Raw genomic sequence first — 13,442 nt, 5'->3', positions numbered from 1 at the left:
TGAACTGATCTTTCAACTTGTCAACAAGACACATACTTGCATCTCTTACATCCTTTCTGGAAGTAGGAAATATTACAAGCAACTACTTGAAAAAATAACACATGCCAGGTAAAGCATTTGTCCAGGCACTGACCATCCCCCCTGTGCTGGGCACTGGTAGCCAGTTTGGGCCCTTCCATTCAGGAAGGACATTGAGGGGCTGGAGCATGTCCAGAAAAGGGCACTGGAGCTGGGGTAGGGTCTGGAGCAGAAGTCAGATGAGGAGCAGCTGAAGGAGCTGGGGGTGATCAGTCTGTAGAAAAGAAGGTTGAAGCTAGGTGGGGGTCTCTTCTGCCACATCCCAAATGAAAGGACAAGAGGCAATGGCCTTAAATAGTGCCAGGGGAGGTTCAGATTAGAAATTAGAAAACAATTCTTCACTGATAGTGGTTAGGAATTGTAGTAAGCTGCCTAGGGAGCTCATGGAGTCACCCTCTCTGGAGATTTTCTGTCGAACATGAATTCATCAAATCTAAACAGGGGTGGTGATCATTGCTATTGTTTGTAAGTATAATGTCACAAGTGTGCATTCTAGAGAGTCTCTGAATGCCTTCATTAACCCAAACTCCCAGCACACAACACCTCTCAGTCCCATTCCAAAGATTCCTGTACCACACTACCACGCTGCATGATTTAAACCAATCTTTACTACATCTCTTCCCTGGGTGGGAAACTGTGAGACTTAGGAGGAAATTCTCAATATACAATAGTTTATTTTACCCTTATATACAAGATTATTGCTTAAAACTACTGCCTCACTGATCAAACAACATAAGAAACATATTTCCTTCATCTCACTTGATACTCTTTGCTGAATGAATGTCTCATTCAAAAGCTGTTATACTACAAATAGATAGGAAGTGCCATCAAACTGCACACTCTTGAATAACCTCAAGTTTAAGGAAACAATTTGCAAAGAAAGCTGTAAAAAAACCTAAACCCACAAAAATTACTACTTAGAGGTATTAATATAATCATTTCTAACATTGAAATAAGTGTGGTAAAGCCAAAAAGTTAAAGAATTAAAATTGAATGGATTTTTTGCTGCTTAACTACAAGGATTCTGTACTTCAGTGAATAATTTTTTGAATAAATTGACAATATGACATTTCTAAAGCTTGTTTATGAAGGAAAAAATCTGGTAATTCTTCAGAGAACTAACCAAAGAAAATAACATCATAAACTGGAATCAAATTATCCGTTGAAGGATTTATTATCATTGCATCTGTACATTAATCATTACCTGTACATTTTATGAAAGACTTCAGTCATTTCTTATACCACTTTAACTCATTCATTAATTTATTGTGGTTCTGCCAGATTTTTCACAATCCAAAAATTATTCAAAGTTTGACCAACTTTGTTTGATGTAAGTGCTATAAACTGCACAAAAGCATTTTCTTCAGCAGACAATAAAAAAAAAATCTAACAGAAGAGAGAGTCATGCCAGTGTACAATTCTGACGCTAAAAAAGAAACACACCAAATTTTCTGATTTGCAGTGTGTTATATATTAATTTAAATAGTGTTCAAAATACATTGTCATTGGTTCAGATAATTGCCTTTAATTAATAAACTATAATATGAACAATAAGGTCAAAGATAACAAGACATTCTACTGCAACTTTGTTGTCTCACTAAATCTACTTGACTTGCTCTGAGTTTAATATGACATCATTCAATAATCTGAATAGCTGTCAATAATTAAAGACATCAATAAGGCACACTTATCAATGTCAAAATCAATGCATAAATACTAGTACTCATAAACAAAGGTTATGAATTAATGTCTGATCATGAAGTTCATGATCCTCTCTAAATGCTTAATTCTGACTGAGAATAGAATGTAAGAATCTTTCCAGTTTTCAAATGCCATTATTCTACGGATTAATCATGTGTGCAAAAGATATTGAAAGTTATAAAAGAAATGTGACAGCAAAATAGGACAAAAATATTCTTTAATGTAGGTATAGATCAACAGACACTTTAATGCACATCAGTCCACAGAAATTTTAATTTCAATAGAGTTAGTTCCTTCTAAATCAAATGGAGCAAATCCAGTACATTTTTGTACCTAATCAAACTAATCTGAACGACAGCAAACAGAACTCCTGAGACTATTAATGCCCATTAATTTTGCCCAGAAGGAAGCTGTTTATGATGCAGTCCTCTTCTTCTATAGTGACACTGCTATAACTCTCTCTTTACCTTGCACTTGCTCAGATTTTTCTCTTGTTAATTTTGCACAACAGAATATAAAAGCACTTCAGAAAAATTCAGTCACACAAATTAGCACTTGAGCATACTCACTTGTAATCTTAATTATATACCTTATTTCCAAATGGATCTACTTAAGAAATCTACAAGCTTTACCACACCCTACTTTATTTCTGTCCTCTAGCTTCCCCCAGGAGGAGAAACTGAATGAGGTGAACTTCACACTTCAAGCACAGGTTTACTAATAAGATGATGGGAATCCTATCAGTTTATCTTACCTGTGGAGGTACTGCTACATCTGTTGGTCAAACACTGAGAAACAAGTTGTCAACCAGACAGCACAAAAATGGGAGAACTTCATCAGCCTTGACGGTTACCCTTCCCCAATAGCCAGGCACTTGATACACATCACACTCAAGTTTTTTATATGCAGCAGCTTGCTAGTGACTATCTTTCTAGACTCTGTGCAACTACCCAGCATACTTGTCTGACTTCAACAAAGATAAGCATTTTCAAAGAGAAGAGCAATTTCAAAAGTTAATTGTAACTGACAAAAACCAAACCTCGTACAGTAACTAAAGAAATAAAACTTTCACTTGTGAAAAGGAATACTTAAAAATAATCATAAATGTCTCCTTTTACTCATAAAACAAGGTATTCTGCATATACAATATTCTTTTCCTGGATATGAAGCATTCCTTTTATAATGTTAGGGTGTTTCACGGTTCCCTAGACCATGATAAAGTTCAAACCTTCAACCGTTAGTAAAGAAATTGTTCATCAATCCTTACTTCAGTGAGCATACAGTGGAGTTGTGAGCTTTTCTGAGCTATCAGACTGAAATGTTATCACTATTACCTTAAACATCTTCGAAATACGTAAGTGCAGTTTTTCTCCTGCCCATCTCCCTTTAATGGGAGAAGCTACATCAAAGAGATCGCAAATTACTAAACCAGGAAGAAAGCTTACAAATTATCTGCAGTAAATTATAACAGCTTTCAATAAAATAGAAAACATAATCATGATCTAATGAACTTAGTGTTCAAATTCCCTTAGCATTATTTTTCTATAATTCTCAGTAACAATATCAATCATTAAGAATTCTAAAATGGCATTTTTTCAAATAAAAACCAGTAGTAAAGCAATTAAAAAGTAAACTTCTAAAAACAGATGTTTTGAGAATTAGGTATGAATTTATGAGCCTCAGCTTAAATATCTGGTTCTAAAAATCTTGCAATTTCTAAAAGGAGAGAGAAAAGCAACGGGAAAAAAAGCCATCTGTGCTTGTATTCAGTTTCAGAGAACCACCAAACAACACCAAGATTCTTACCAAGATTTTTCAAAGAGGAAGAGTGAGGAAATTCTGATCAGTTTCCAACACAGTATGAGTAAGAAAGACCTTTATGTTATCATCACTGTTATTTACTCATCTCATGTTCTCTGTCACATTGTTTACTCTTCCTAGTTCACAAAGCAAACACTGTCACTGTTTTTCATCTTAATTGTAGATGTAGCAAAAGTGAAAAAGGATAAAAAACTCTATAGGCTGGAAACTTTATTCGACTTAGGGAGCCCTGGAAGGAATCAACCAAAACTTATTGCTTTGAGAGAACTCAAAACATATGACTTTCCAATCTTAAGGATCTATCCGAGCACAGCATTTATGGAAAAACTAAACATCCCTCCCCTTTCCCTCATCCCAGTACATTAATCCTTAACATTCTTCTAAAAAACCTCAAAATAGAGGGGTATTTTCAACATCTCAGAAGTCAAGTGCATAAACATGCATGGCGCCTGTTTCTTCATGTTTTAAGCAGAAAAAAATGCATCAAAAATACTTTGGAAAGTATTATTTGCTCTCCTTCTTCCAAGTTAAATAGGAAATATCAGTAGTATGAATTACTGCAGCTAAGAGCTATTTTTCCACATCAACAAAAATGGAAAGTTAATCTTTCATTTCCAATCCTAAGGATAATTGGAGTAAAATTGTTTTTATGGCTAAGAAAATCAGAATCGTAGACAATTTTCATCAGATGGGTATTCAAATCTCACTTATCAGAACTTGATTAACCAGACAGAAAAAAAACAAAAACAAACAAACAAACAAAAAAAAAAACCCCAAAAAAACCAGCTGTGTACATGTGGATAGGGCTTATCAATATAGGAATGAGAAATTGTCTTTTAGAGAAGTACTATTTTTGATACCTATGCCAGATTTAATGTTCACATCAATTTCATGAATCATAAACTATGTGTTTCAAGTCCTTCAGATTAAGTACAGAAATAAATGTAGCTGATGGGAAAGATTTTTCATAAGAAAAAGTAGGTTTTAAAGGAGGGGTTTTGAAAAACCTCACTCGCAACTTCTTTAAAACTGCTTCAGAATAAAAATTCATGAGCTGTAAAAATTGTTATGGAAGCTGCTTTGCATTATTAACGGCACTGTATTAAGCCACACTCATGAAACTCCATGTGAGTTGTAGAAGAGAGTAATATCACAGACAAGTTTAGCTCTTTGGGAAAAAAATACTATTTGATCTGATTTCTTACTGTTACATTAAAAACTCTGTGAAGTTCAACCCTCCTGCTAAGCCAAATTCTAAATTATCATAGAACAGGAGGGGAGAAATAAGATTTGGAAAAGCTATTGTGCAATTTATAAACTGCAGGAGTGATCTCAGATTACCTGCACAGCTGTTCTTTGACCATTCTTTCTTGAAGATCAGTAGACAAAGTGACTGTACAATTCAACATACAATACCTGTTTTCCTCAGGGTTTTTTTGGCAGTACTTCCCTAAGCTTATGTTTTCTTATTCATGAAAGGGCTAAAATGATGCTGAGGATATTTCAGGAAAAAGACAGGAAATAAAGAAAAATAAAGAGGTTAAAAACAACCGAGAAAACAAAAAGACACAGAATGTGAAATCCTTAAGCACAGGAAAAGGAAAGTCAAGTTTATGTCAAAACCCTTATATTTCAAGCACATTAGAACACATACTATTCCTCTTCACTGAATACAGTAAATTCACCTACCAAAACAAAGTACTCTGAATCATCTGTCAACCAAATATACTCAAATAGAAAAATTATCAGCTCTGGATCAGGTATGCCCTACAAAACACTCAGATGCGAACAAAACCATGTGGTAACATGGTTTTCCATTAAACATTCCATGTAATTTAAACAGAGAGGAATGGAAAAGCAGAGTCACATTATGCATGCATAACACCCTCCCCTAACACTCAAACTATCAGAATAGGCTAAAATATTTTCACATATGTGCCAACACATTTTTACTTCCACCCACATATGAAAAGGTATGTCATATGGAGCTTGGGGAACTACAGGTGTTTCTAACAATGTCCAAGACAGTCTCCTTGAACTATGTAAGATACGTAGCCACATACTTAGTTTCATCCTGACTTAGCTTCAAAAATATCCAGTTGTTTCCAGTTAGATGATTTCTTTACCCCAGGAAGAGAAACATTTAAAAATAATGTCTAAGTTTCAGTGGTCAGCATGCATACCTTTCAGAGTGCTACAGTTCCACATTAGAGCTTCCACCAAATTACTATTTTGTTCAAAGCAAAACCCCAAGATCCTTCATCATCCTATGTTATTCTAGTCACACCTGCTCATCTTGCACTGTCTTTCATAATCTTCAGATAGCATGTTAAAACCACTGAGCTGGAACAGAAATAACCAGTCAAAATTTCAAATAATCTGCTGTATTGTGAGAGTGCAGGAAAAAGGCAAAGCCACACAGAAAGGAAACTGCAGCCTTAACTTATGAGATTTCAGTGTACCAGTGAGCTTGGCCGGCATTCCAAGCAAGATGTTGGCTTTGAATCAGAAGTCATACAACATTACATAGATGCCAAGAGTTTAAAAAGAGCATGCTGCACTAGGTTTTTACATCAGATGCTGCACTAGGTTTTTAACAAGATACTGGTAGTTTCTCACATACCACTAACTCATTATTCAGATAGGAAAAGCACTGGAAAATATCTTAGCAGCACCAAAAAAAAAGCCAATCAATGACACACAAGCCAATCAAAGACACACAAAGAGAAGCAACACACACACCAAATGGCTCTCCTAGATATTAGAAAATTCTATTATTGCTTTAGCAATCTTCTGAATGCTGTCTTCAGCAATCTTTTTTTCTCCTGTATTAGTGACAAAATTTTCCTGTGTAGTCTGTAGCAATCTACACTTTGCTACTGTGCTGGGGTAATTTTGTTCACAGTAGCTAGTGTGGGGTTATATTTTGGTTTTACATATTAAATTATTCTCTTGACAAAGACGATTGCATATGAAGCAATCTTTATGGCATGCATATGTGCACATCCTTCTCTAAAATTAAACATGAAATGTAAACAGTGAGTATGAATGTTTTGAAGAATTTACCACCTATTCTAGCAGTTATACAAGTAGCTGGGAGGGGACAAAGTTAAGACAACTGACACCAAACAGACCAAAGGGATATGCTATACCATTCAGCATCACGCTTAGCATATAAAGCTGCTCAAAACGAATAAGGGGGAAGATGTTTGGAGTGAAGGCATGTCATGGTGCCTGGAGTTGTGCTGCCCCAGTTGCAAAACTTTGCTTTCGCCCTTATTGATCTGCATGAGGCTCCAGTCAAACCCTTTCTCCAGCCTGGCCAGGTCCCTCTGGATGGCAGATTGACCCTCTGGTGTATCAGCCCCTTTGCCAAGACTGGTTTCATCAGTGAAACTGCTCATGCCCCATCACCAGTTTGTTAATGAAGTGGATGAAGGAAGGACTGGACACAGTACCGACCCTGGGGGTACAGTAGTAGTTACTGGCCTCCAATTAGACTTTGTACCACTGATCACCACCCTATGGGGGTGATCTTGATTTTAGTAATATACTATGTAAATCACTGTCAACTCTATTAGTTACAGGAAAAAGACAGGAAATAAAGATTTGTCACTCTATTAGTGACAGAAAGGATAGAACTGGTAATAGCATTTACTTCATTATGAACTGAGCATGAAATCCATGCACTACCCTCAAGAGTAGGCTAAGTACAGTATTTACCTTGCAAATAAGGAATCCTGAAGCCTTACCTATTCTCACCCCTGAATTCCTCCTTAATCAACATTTAAATAAACAGATCTTCTTTAGAATTGAGACACTATTACATACATCAGATGCACTAACCTGATTTAAGAAAAATGTACCTTTTTTACCCTATAGCTCCTTTTATTTGTATCCTTTACTCCTCCACACCTGAAATGTCATTTCACTCCTTTTTAACATTTTGTTCCACTTAAATTGGTGCAGACCAAAATACTTAAGCAACCACAAGCTACTTCACAGTACCCCACTGTGCACAAATGTAACTCTACAAAGGAATTTAAGAGCACAGAAACTCATTCCTGTTCTTAATCTCCACTCTGTTTTCTGACACATGAGAGCCCACGTTTAAGGAAGGTTATGTGCTTGTCAGTCACATATTATGAAAATACTGAAAACTCAAAGCATTATTTGCATTAAGGTCATCCTGACTGCACTAGTGAAAACAGGAAGAAGAATATAATTACAAGACTACAAGAAGTTTACAACTCACCATCTTATAGAAAATAATTATTAGGGAATGTCTGAATTCCAAATACAGGGAAGAAGTCAGAATCCATAAAAAACTCCTAAGTATGCTGCAATCATACACAATTCTAATACAATTTTATTACACTGTATTAACATCTGGTTATAAAGCTTCTGATAAAAGCCCCAATTTTTACAAGTGCCCCATAAGGCATAATTTACACCCAGAATATTACAGAACACAAGCAATCCTTTGATTTTCACATGTGTATACAAATTACCAGCAACAAAATCTAGTAAATCTAAATAATCTTTAATGAAGGATGCTTTAATTGAAGTAGTTTATTCTCTTACTACCAGTTATCAAAAAAAATTGTCTTAAATCTTTCATTTAATAATTTTTACTCCTTCCTAACAATATACCTTTTTATTTTTTGTAAGAATGAATGGCTTGCTTCCATCTCTTGCTTTATAAATTTTACTTATTTTTTCTACTTCCTAGTGTTTCAGCTGTGTTTGAGATAACTCATTGTATTCAATTTGCATTCCACACAGGAATATAGCATTCTGTATTTTTTTTATATGAAAGTTGTACAGAAAGTAGGAATGCACATGTTGCCAAAGTTTCATTTAAAATTTCAAGGACAAAGATTTTTCTTGATGAGATTGGTCAAAAATTACATTGTATTTGTTAAAATGAAATTCATATACTTGATAAAATATTTTTTTTCCTAGGTTTGAGCATAATGCTTACATCCTTCAGGACTGTTATCTTTCAATTTTAGTCTAAACCTGATCATGGAAAGAAATACTAGAAAAACAACACTGAATCAGAAACATTCAACAGAGCAGATGTTTGTTGCCATGGCCTCTAAAAAAAAAAAAAAACTATAAAAACTTTGATCACTGAATATAAAACAACCCTTGTTACTCTTTATTCAGGTAGCCTTATCTACCCCCATTATTACAACACATTTTAATGAGATTTTTTGAGAAAATAAATACTTTCAATTTTGAAAATAGTCAATATATCTGAAACTATACATAAATTTGGTTTAGTACTTTGTTAACACAAAGAGTAAATTACTCTCTTTTTTTCCCTTTTCTCTACAGGATAACATGCCTTGACAAGTACAGGCCACCATTAAGGATGATGCATTCCTTTTGTTACCTGACAGAAATATTGCAATAATCTCTGCTAAAAAATGTTAAAAGCAAATCCTGTGACACTTCTCCAAATTCTGAAGGAATACGAACGCAACTGAAATGCACCTCTAATATTAAGATATGAAACTCTACTCTCAAATGTCAATAGCTGCAGGCTATTTATTCATTTCATGCATATTTAATAAATACATTCATTTCCTGTAAGTATGTCTTTTGCATATTATAAACACTCATTTTTAATGGTGATCAATTTCCTTAAAGAAAACTGAAGATATATTGTGCCATTTAAAAATGTATGTATTAGACTTTAACCACACTCATAAGAATTACAGCTTTAGGCCAAAAACCAGCATCCAAATATCACTACCACCAGGTGCTTCTTGGCATTCCTACAGAATGCCTAGACAGATTGGTGGGTAGCACACAGGTAATCCAGGGTGCCACAGGAATCCTCTTTGGAATGACAAAAGTAGCCAAGGTAGAGCTGCAATAACTGCATCACTCCCTGCTACAGGCTGCTTCCTCCTTTCAGATTCCTGCTCCTCAGGAGTTGTCCTCAGGACAAACAGACTCAAGATGATCTTCCCCACAGGTAGCACCATTACTGCCACTGCTTCCCTCTGCAGCATCTTTGTTGTCTCCAGCCATGAAATGAGCATCTGTAATTGTGTGACAGCATTACTTTGTGATAAACCTGGCCTTTGTAAGTCTTCCTGTTTCTATCCAGCATCTCCGAGCAGGCATAAGAGCGCTTCCCTGAAACTGAGACTGTTCAGTAGCCTCCTTCAATTCCTCCTCATGCACTTTGCTGGCCTGAGGGGCACACACTACCTGTACTCTAAGCACATGTGTTGTCTGCAACAGTGAACCTCAGCTTGCTTTGCTAAAATAAAACAAACCCCCCCAAAAACCCACCAGCAAAAAATTAGTGTCATTTCAGATTTTTACTCATGGATTTTCATGAAGAAAATCTAACTTAAATTTATAGCTCTTCAGAATTTCTTTCCAAGTCTAACTGATCAATATATTCATACCTTGCAAGACACCATCAGAGCTGCAGAGAATTCTAATGTCATTTGCAAACTTATTTATCAGCATTAGAAATACTACTTAGAAATACCTCGATTTTTTTCTTTCAGCACTTTTCTTTCACCTCATCATTTATGATCCATCATTTTCCTGTGTAAGCAAAATGTATCAGACCATATCACAGGCTTCTTTGTCATGTAAAAACAGATCCAGAATTTTTAAATTAAAGTTACTAGTAACAAACATATGGCTTAACTCATCTGACAAAGCAGCAGTTAATTTTTTTCCATAAGCTCAGAATTTGAATTAACAACAGAGCATTCAGAGCATTTCAGCACTAGTGAAATAGTAGCAGATCTCCAGAGTGAATCAACTGGTGCTCAGAATCTGAAACATCTATTTGGGGGAAAAGCATCATTTTAGGCTAAATCTTTCCTGATTCTGGAAACTGGACTCCCTCCATGAGCAGTTGTGCAACCTGGCAGATTTTTCCTAAGGTGCATTTATGATCCAAGTGAAAACTTTAATACAGGCACACTTAAATTAAAATTGTATTCCTTATTTTTTTTTTGACTATTCTCTTTTCTAGCAGTCAAACTGAAGCACATTCACACCTTAATACAGGTTTGTAATCTGTAAAAATGTAAAAAGAAATTATATTTCAAGAAATCTAAAAACCTCCAAAACAGGAGGTCAAAGATGTTAAAAGGTTAAACTGTATCCAGTATGGTAAAACCAGCATTTTTATTAATAAAGTCCTAGGGTGTGCTTTGAGTTACCCAGGGGTTTTGTGTACCAGTCAATCCATCAATAACAACCTGAAGAACAAAAAGTACATTTTTTTCCTAGAAGATTATAAATAAATATGAGACACTTTTCCATTAAAGAAGTTACTTGCAGATATCTTTTTAATACCATCAGTTTTTCTAATTTAAATTCTATTATTACAGAATCATTAAAATTCCAAGCAGGCAATTCAGTCTATATGAAATGGGACATGGGGCAGGCCTTTTGTGACACAGTTAAGCCTGTTCCTTTCAAGGGCAACGTCACAGAAGGTGAACACTAATTTTACTAACACAGTAAAGGAGGATGAATGACTGTGGGAAGGAAGGAAAGCAAAAGCAAACTAAAAAGGATAACTTTTTTTTTTTTTTGTTGCTGTGAAGTTTGTCATATTTAACTTTCAATTTCTAAATAGGTTATTACAGGGACAGCAATTTGCATAAGAAGATTAAAGATTACATAAAATGACAATGACTGCTCTGCAGCTATAATGTGAACAAAGCAAAAACAGTCTTTGCATCTGCCAAATGAACTTTAATGAAATGATTAATGACATCTTGGTAATAGCACATGATGCATAAATTACCCCCAACACTAGGTGTCAGTTTTCACTTCGGAAAACTACTTAAAATGTCTGCACTTTCCCATATGAAAGCCAGAGTTCCGTGCAAATTAAAAAGGAAAGTTCGCAATACTCTTTTGCTTCACTCTTAAGTACTTCAGAATACAGCAAATAGTTTTTATCAGATAGGAGAACTAAAACCACCATAAAATTATAGCTCAAACCAAAACAATTTAAATATTTTTGAGAACAGCTGTTCTTAAGAAATTCAAATCATGTAACTTAACAGCCTTTTCAACACTGCCTTATTTGGTTCAAACTGCTGGTCAGGAACCACTAAATATACTATATATTGGTTCTTGTTTACACTAAGTATTAGTAGATAAAGAAACTGACATCCTACTTCATAAATTCACATAAGTATACATGCAATTGCAATATGTATATTTAAAAACCCTATACAATCAGTTTTCTGTCACCCAATACTTTTCTTAGTGCTTAGTGACTAACAGTCACCTTTTCCATTACTTCACGTAACATATCAGAATGGAAGGAGAAAGGTTTACTAACCCTAAAGGAAGTACTCTTGAATATCAAGACTGATGCACACCAGGACAAGGTAAGTCATATGAAAAACCAGATACAGCCTGTGGATTTTATGGATAGATGCCGATTACTTGCGTAATTTTTGGGAAACCTGAGTAACTGAAGTAGTTGTGCACTGCAGCTCAGATCATCTACCAACTAGCACAATCCTACAGGAAATACCATTATTTCCACTAATTTTTAGTTAATACTGAGTTTAGTTGATACTAACTCAAGTCAACAAACCCAGGGAGAGTGGACCCACTTCATTTTCCCTCTGAATAGAGGGAAAAAAAAGGCCTGCTGGAAGTTATGGTTTTTCCTTTTGTTTTCTTTCTCTTAAGAGAATTATCTCCCATTTTGTGGCTAACAGACAATAACGACCGGGTACTTAACAGAAAAAAGAAGTTGCCCCGGGAAAGTTGCGGTTGGCTACTCTCTTATCCGAGGGTTTCTCTCGTAGGGGCAGAGATACCATAAGAATTGAACTGGAAATAAAGAGGGTTGAGGCAGCGGCGAGCTCCCTCTTGCCCTCTCGGCTTTGGAGATCGATCGGAGCTGCTGCTTGAGGGCGAATTCGCTGCTGCCACCACAGCGATAATGGTGAAATGACCAGGAATGCCATTTGGGAGTATATTTGTTCTAGAAGATAGGGACTAAAAAAATTATTTGGCTATAGTTACAAAAGCGTATGGTTAAATTAAAACTTAACTCTATGAAGAGAAAATACTAAATGAAACAAAAAAGGCAGGAATAAGAAACTCCCTGTCTTCAAATAAGCAACAGAGAATGAAGAATAAATGCTGTTTTATAGATTAGGTGTGTTCCAGTTTATCAGACAATAAGTAAGATAATGTGATAATATTCTATACTATCGTTTTACATTTGCTAAAACAGGGCTGCTCTCACGTTATCTACAGTCAGAAAACAGAAAAAGCATTACACTTTTAAAACAAACACAGTATTAAAGAGGGAGAGAAATTTGCAAACAGACTTAAAAAGATTTCATTTTGAGCTTGACTACCCTTTATTTGTAGCTTAAACCATTTATATCAAAAAGAATTACACATGATAATTTATGTCCTATGCTTTCTCATGTGATCTACAATGAATGTAAGCAATAACTTATGAAGCATCAGTTTGGTAATCAGCACGATATTAACATAAAACGTGTATTTCCAATGTCCCATTCTTAAAATTTTAAAATTATATAGAAGAGTTAAGTGCAGATTAAGTGCAATTTTGAGAAAAAGAACACGCTTGATTTTCTTAGGATTATTAGCAGGAAAGAACTAGGACCCTAGAGTAGGTGACTAATGGTGAAATATAAATTGTCATACTTCCTAAAATTTTGTTGAACACAGGCTTGAAACCAGTCTTGAAAAAATACATGTATCATGAACAAAAGGCTTACCCGTAGTTAAGATGCAAAGATACAAGTGGAGTTGGCTTATGAATGAAATACCAACTAGATAGATACTAA

At 35.2% G+C, this 13,442-nt stretch overlaps 1 protein-coding gene across 5 annotated transcripts in view; it reads right to left on the bottom strand.

The window, feature by feature from the left end:
• Positions 1-13,442, bottom strand: part of FER (FER tyrosine kinase) — a 163,509-nt gene that overhangs the window by 56,525 nt on the left and 93,542 nt on the right. The gene's annotated exons all lie outside the window — the stretch shown is intronic.

Source organism: Vidua macroura, chromosome Z (genome assembly GCF_024509145.1).
Source record: "Vidua macroura isolate BioBank_ID:100142 chromosome Z, ASM2450914v1, whole genome shotgun sequence".
NCBI lineage: Eukaryota > Metazoa > Chordata > Aves > Passeriformes > Viduidae > Vidua > Vidua macroura.
This window is presented reverse-complemented; position numbering and strand designations above follow the sequence as displayed.